Genomic DNA, 6,837 nt, shown 5'->3' on the forward strand with positions numbered 1-6,837 from the left:
CCGCGAGAATAGACTCGGGAGACAGACTCGGGAGTCCTGACTCGCAGGTTCGGGAGAACGGAGAACAGACATTTCCGTAATTGGAACAGCAGCTGACTTGATGACGTCACCACGTCAGCTGGTCTTGCTAATACGTTTTAATTTAGTTTTTGACTTAAATATTTTACTATTAAGTAGTTTTTTTAGCTGCTGCATATGTACTGTATCAACGAGACAGCTGGCTCATGCTTACGAAAATCGGGACTTTTGAACCCGGATTATATTATTATTTATATTATTATTTAGCCGGCATCCCTGAAAAAAAAGATTTTTTGGGATCTTCATTAATGTGAAAATGGCCCAGTCTGAAGAAGGGATCACTGCCCCCTTTTCAGACACAGTCTACCTGAATGCAGTTGCCTTGGATCCAGCCTTTTGTCTGCTGTGGATTGAGTCCCATGTGCTGGTCCACCGTGACATCAAGGCAGAGGTGGAGTTAAAGGGAAATATTATTGTTGTGTTTTCTGTGGTGTTTTGTAATTTGTGAAGTTTTGTTATTTCTTATTTACATGTGTGATCAAATGTTTACCTGCCAGAGCTATACATATAAAGGCCAGTAACACTTATTGAGAATCTTTGAGGTGTAGCAGCGCAATAGTGTAGTGCCCCTTTAACCTTCCTCTGGTGTTCGGGTCGGCACCGACCCGTTTCCAAGTTTTAAATGCATTAAAAAACACGTAAATTAGTTTATTGCGTCAAGGCTTTTTGACTTTGTCAAGAACCTCTATATCAACAAAATAAAACAAAAAAAAATGTTTTCATTAAATTATAAAATGCTCTGGTTGAAATTATGACCTTTGTGTTGTTCGGGTCGGTTTCGACCCGGTTATAAAAGTCAGATTATAAAGCAATAATAAGAACCAAAACATAAATCATAAGTGAACTGTCAGCCAAAACACTGACAGACAGCTCCTCTCCCAATCATGTGAGCTTTAGAGCTATTTATGCCATTGTCACTAAAAAGAGTCATCATTGCTATGACAAACCTGGAAGGAAAAAAAGTCCAGGGCGACATGTGGAAAGACATTGATGAGGAATACCTGGATGCCTGTATTGGTGTTCTTCTTCTTGCTGGAGTGTACAGATCCTGCAATGAGGCCACTGATAGTCTTTGGGACGCATCGACAGGCAGAAATATTTTCCGTGCAACAATGTCACTTCAGACCTTTCGCATGATATCAAGAGTCCTCAGATTTGACAACAGAGATACCAGAGCAAGATCTGACAAGCTTGCCCCCATCAGGGATGTCTGGGAGAGATGGACGCAGCTCCTTCCACTGATGTTCAACCCAGGGGCAGAGGTGACAGTGGATGAACGTCTTGTCCCTTTCCGAGGAAAATGCCCCTTCCGGCTATACATACCCAGTAAGCCAGGGAAGTACGGCATAAAAATCTGGGCAGCCTGCGATGCAAAAACCAGCTATGCCTGGAATCTGCGAGTGGCATCCCCGAGAAGAACCAAGGAAAACGTGTGGTCCTCGATATGACTGCTGGACTGCAGGGTCACAATATCACTTGTGACAATTTTTTTACCAGCTATGACCTTGGACAAGAACTTCTCAGGAGGAAACTTACCATGGTGGGCACAGTGAAGAAAAATAAACCTGAGCTACCTGCTGAAATCTTGCAGGTGAAGGACAGGGCTCCACTTTCCTCAAAGTTTGCTTTTACAGACACCACCACTGTTGTCTCATATTGTCCAAAAAGAAAACGTAATGTGATACTTATGTCGACTCTTCACAAAGATGCAGCTGTGTCATCAGGAAGTGACAAAAAGTCCACAATCATCCTCGACTATAACAAAAACAAAGGAGGAGTGGCCAACCTGGACAAGCTGACTGCCACCTACACTTGCCAGCGAATGACCAGGAGATGGCCAATGGTTGTGTTTTACAACATCCTTGATGTGTCTGCATGTAACGCATTTGTGTTGTGGACCCACATCCACCATTTTTGCCACACATGCATCTAAACACACACACATACACATGCATGTTCTTGCACACAGAGACTTTTACTCTGATTTGGTATTTTGGTTTGATTTGCTGGATTGGTTGTTTGTTTGACCTTGCAAATCTATATTTTGTGTTATGACCTGTTCTGCTTTTCTTTTTGTGTTTATATTAAGGTTCTATTGCTGAAAAAAATACTTTTTTGCCTTTTTCTTCAAGTAAATATATATGGGTCGAAACTGACCCGTAACACCATAGATGTTACTATAGTTAATAATATTAAAATTAAAAAATAAATAAAACAAATTTATTTAAGACATGTGTTCTAATAGTGCTTAGTAATAGTCAGGTAACACAAGAACCTTTTATTTATTTATATGATTCTGTTGAGGTTCATTTTACCATTTTTTTTTTATTGAAATCGAGGGGTATACTGACAAAAAAAGGCCCAGAGGCCCACACCAAAATTAATAAAACCAATGTTTTCATGGATATGGAAGCCTAACAAGGTAACCAAGAGATGAGAAACAAATTGGATGATAGCTAATTGTTTTTAGTGTATTTTACAGCTGATTTAAGACACGGGTCAAAACCGACCCGTTAACATAAGAGATGGTAACAGAAAGCGAACACAAGAGGAAGGTTAAGAGATGACTGTGCTGTGAGGACATGTGACCGGTGTTTACCAGGTGAAAAGGAAGCGTGAGATCCACTTAGTTGTAATCCTACATTGGAATGCAAGAAGCTTGATCTCGAATGGGCAGGATTTTAAGCAATTTGTTGGGAGTAGAAGAGAAAAACCAGATGTAATATGTGTGCAGGAATCCTGGTTAAAGCCAAATTTGGAGTTTATAATATATGGATACATATCAGTTAGACAAGACAGGGAAAATGGTGGTGGAGAGGGATGTATTACATTTATAAGGCATGGGATTCCGTATAGGGTGTTAGATATAGGTAAGGAGCAAGTATATGTAGTAGTAGAAACGTGGGAGGAAAGGAAAAAAATTGTAATTATAAATTATTACAATCCAGGTAGGAAATTAGACTTAATCAAATTAGAGGAAATAGAGGGACAAGATAACAATAATATTGTATGGTGTGGGGATTTCAGTGCACATAATACATTGTGGGGTAGTGAGAAAATGGATAGTAATCGAATAACTATTGGATCCAGTAATGTGTGAAGTTAATATGGCAGCCCAGGTAAAAATTTACTTTAGTGTATTAGAAATATGAGTGAAGTACATGAATTATAAAACAAGTATGCTTCCACTTGTTGTGCTTTATTTAAAGAGTATTTAATATGTACTTTTTTAAAGTATACTTCAAAAAAGATGTAATTAAGTTCATCTTAATAGTCCAAACAGGAAGTATACTAATTTAAAAGTAATCAAATTATTTTTTAAATGTACTTTTTGAAAGTGTACTTTGTTGTTAATGTATTTTAAATTGTATAGAAGTTTATTATTTTTTAAGTGTATTAAATTGGACATACTTAGAGTGGCAATTCAGTGTACTTATGGGAGGTATATTTATATACATTTTTGGGAAATTAATTGTTAGTATACTTTTTTAAAGTGTACTATGTAATCACTTCATTAGAAGTGTGACTTCTGTACACTTTATACAGTACAATGTAAAATAAGAGTATTTTTAGTGGCATATCAGAGTACTTTCATAAAATATGCTAAAACACAAAAATGTATAGTGGTAATTTAGTATACTTTTAGTAAGTACGCTTATTTGTAATACAGAGTAAGTATAAACTTATTTCACTTCATTGGTGTGCTTATCTTAGTACACTGTAAAGAAAGTGCACTAAAATATAAGTGTACTTTTATTAGCATATCAAAGTTCTGTCATAAAATATGGTAGGTAGAATAGGTAGGACTTGTACTTTGATTTTACAGGTGGCATATTTGAACAACTATTGTTGAGCACTGCAACAGATCAAGATTCAAAAATCAATACTAAGCAGTAAATGGCTACGAATGGACCAAGTAATTGAACCTACCCACCAGTCGGTTCCCACACCCAATCAGTGTGCGCAGCATCATCGACATCCAATCACTATGTAGCAGTTTGGGCGGCAATTAGCTACAGTAGCCAATTAGTAACGGTTAATGTTTGAAATTCATCAGTGATACTACTCAGGCGGTAACAGGGTAAAGTTAGCACATTGTATGGGTTGTTTTATTTCGTAGACGGGTCCGTTATTGCAGATAGTACATCTATTATACAGGATGCATATATAAATACTGGTGTTACCGTCACCTGCAAAGAAGACATCCAGTCGCAGGAAGGCTGGATGGAGGTGATTTTGCCAGCTAAACGCAGACGAGATCCGAAGCCGGTTGCAGCCAAATTGCTGTTTATGGCGGGTAAGTTCTAAAACATTTGAAATGTTCTGAATACTCTTTGTAACCGACTACTGTCATATAATGTAACGTTACTGATGATGAAGTGCTTAAAACATATGGCACTTTTCCTTTACATGGTACCTACTTGCCTCGCCTCTCGAATAAAGTACCTGGTACCTGCTAACAGGTACTTTTTTTTAGTACCACCTCAGCTAGGTTCCAACCGAGCTGAGACAATACCAAAAGGTGACGTGAAAGCGACGGGTGGGGGTGTCCTGAACAAACCCGCTATTTTTAAACACTTTACCCAGCTGTGTTTTTTTTTGCTGCCTCCAGCTTCATTTTAAACAAAATGTGTCTTCTGGCTGTGGCAACAACAAGACACCTTCAACGTTGTGTGTGTGTCGTGTTAGGTCACGGCAGTTGCTGCGGCGCCGCTTGTTGTACAGTTTTACACGCAGTGCCACCGCAGAACTGTAAAACGAGCTCAACTGGCCTGATGATTATACTTGTGCGCTGGTGTGTCCGTCGACCCGGCATATAAGACGACCAGCCACGCTGAGGCGGTACTAAAATCTGCAATGGAAAACGGACGCAGTGTGTCGTGGTGAGTCGAGCAGGTTCCATGTAATGGAATAACCCCATAATGAATAAATCCTCCTGTAGAGCGTTTACCGAACAATACCTTATCTTTGAAGTGTTTGGCTTAGGTTTTAGTGAAGGTTTAGCTAGTACGTTAGTATTATAGAATTCGTCGTCGATATGCAGCATGTACATTTAATGAAAATTCAGATAATTGGTTAAGTCAAAGTTAATAAAGTCATTCAGTTGTTGGGGACAACATATTTATCACGAAGGTGCAACAGGCGAAAACATAGAACAAATAAAGTTGTGTCAAGGATACATCTTCAGAGGGGAGGTACTCCCGCCATAACGTGGTATGGACATTAGTGCCCAATACTGATGAAAGTAATAAAGTACAAATAAATTAAATGACAGTGACATTCCTGTCTTGAAATTATTATTTTGTATTATTAAAAGGTCGTATTGAATTTGTATTTTATGTGTCTTCTTCACAGAAAACTACAAAGAAGTAGTCCAGAAGCGTGTTGCTTTCCTCAAGGGGGGGTATATATGGTCTTCCATCAGTCAGTCTGGCCAGGAGAAGGGGGTGGTGAAGCAAGCTATGACCGTAAGCTTGATTTATGACTTAACAGTTATGGAACATTGTGATTCCAGTTTACAAATAATGCTGTGTCATCGTAGAATATGTTTGCCATGGGAGTTACATCATGAATTTTTGCAGACTTTTCCAAGCTGGGTGCACAAGCATTTAGCAAATTTAGCCAGCAAATATCTATTTGAAATTATCAGTATTACTTAAAAGACTTTGAAACAAATCAAGTTAACTATTTTGTAATGCCAGGCATGTTAAGTCAAGATTCAGTCTCCTATTACAAATACTGCCAGAGTGATGGATGGATGGTGGATTCTTGGAAAGTGTGCTGTAGTCGCAATATGAAGAAATACACTTGTAGAAGCTATTAATAAATGAGTCTCTGCCATTGCTTAAAGTGGTGGTGTTGACATTTTTCAAAATCATTCTCTTAAACAAGATGTACGTTGTCAGTCTGGTTCACAGATGGCAAAGATGGGCGAACAGCTCAAGAGGGACCTCAAACGGCAACCTACAAGACAACTCAGTTCTACTCCTGCTAGATATGAGTCTGATTCCGACGACACATGTTGTGATATTTTTGATCCACCCAACGAAAAATGGTAAGTTTAAAAATGTAACTGACTTCATCAAATAATGTGCAGTGTTCCCCAGATAATTTTACAGAGTTTACAGTGGTGGATTATAGCCTATTTGTGCTGAAATACATGCACTAGCACACATTACGCTTGAATTTAATTATATTCCCCAGTACCAAAGTCCAAACCCAACCTACAAACCTATGCCCTTGGTGCTCTGGGTAAAGATTGTGATGTAGCAGAACTGCATGCGAAAATGGGTTACTATCCAAGAGTGTATGAACTCTGTATGAAAATGTTAATTTCTACACACACTGACACCATGAAAATTGTATTTTGGCGTCCGTATGACTAGGAGTGTATAGCTGCCATTGTTGTTTAAGGTAATTAGGTTGTTGTTTTCTGCATAGGTGATTAACACCAGTGAGGAGGAGGAGGACGCCATCCCTCAGGCAGAGTCTCAGCGGCCAGGGACAGTGCCTGCAGTTTTTGTTGAGTTGGATGAGGACAGTTTGAAGGCTCTGAAAGGTGGGTGGGTGTATATGTATGCTAGTGATGTCAGGGTTGTCTCTGCCACCACCTGAACCCTCCCATACACCTGCAGTCATTGTCATTGAGGTCATGAAGTCAACTTTATGAATTCAAGACATGCATCCCACTGATAATTTGAAGAACATGCATGTTATGTCTTAGAATACAGACCTGACTTCCCACATTACAAATTTGAG

The sequence above is a fragment of the Pungitius pungitius genome, chromosome 4 (assembly GCF_949316345.1).
Source record: "Pungitius pungitius chromosome 4, fPunPun2.1, whole genome shotgun sequence".
NCBI lineage: Eukaryota > Metazoa > Chordata > Actinopteri > Perciformes > Gasterosteidae > Pungitius > Pungitius pungitius.